Source organism: Diabrotica undecimpunctata, chromosome 1 (assembly GCF_040954645.1).
Source record: "Diabrotica undecimpunctata isolate CICGRU chromosome 1, icDiaUnde3, whole genome shotgun sequence".
Taxonomy (NCBI): Eukaryota; Metazoa; Arthropoda; class Insecta; order Coleoptera; family Chrysomelidae; genus Diabrotica; species Diabrotica undecimpunctata.
In genome coordinates this window covers 24,661,117-24,661,890 of record NC_092803.1, presented here as the reverse complement: position 1 = coordinate 24,661,890, position 774 = coordinate 24,661,117, and positions in this window count along the sequence as shown.

Below are 774 nucleotides of genomic sequence, written 5' to 3'. Positions count from 1 at the left end.
GGAGTTTTTATTTTCAACACTTTTGATAAAAACTTAAACACAACTTTACTAAACAAAAGAATACACCAAAGTGAACTTACTGCAACTACGGACAGAACGACGATTGCATTTTGTCTTTTGCTAATACAAATTCTGGTAATTTGTTATTTGTTAAGTTTTCGGGAAAAACCATATTAATTTATGATTTATGATTTTATTTAATGCCGGCAACCGGCTTATCGCGTTTTACTGTGCATATTGTCATATTATGCTAATACCAATAAAGGATATTTCCGAGGGGTATTTTTACCTACCTCGCTAAATTGCATTACTTGCGTTCTCAGATATTTGTCTATATTGTGGTATACCTGAAAATATGCACTTTTAATAAATGCATATACACTTAAACAATTTACTCAAAATATGGAAATATGCACTTTATATGCATTTTGCATATTTCCCGAGCTCTAGTTTTAATATTCACCAAAATCCGTCGTATTTCAGTTATCTAGATACCGTTTCTTCTTCTTCTTCTTCTTCTTTTGGCATCACAACCCTGGATAGGTCTTTGCCTGTCTGGCTATGTCCTTCCATTCAGATCTCTCTTGTGCCCTTCTTCTCCATTGTCTTATGTTCATTGTTTTCAGGTCATCTTCCACGTCATCCAACCATCTCATTCTGGGCCTTACTTTTTTTCGCCTTCCTATGGGCTTCCATTGTAACATTTTCTTTGTTGTTTTTGCATCGTTTTGTCTCTGCACATGTCCCAGCCATGACAGTCTTTGACTTTTCACA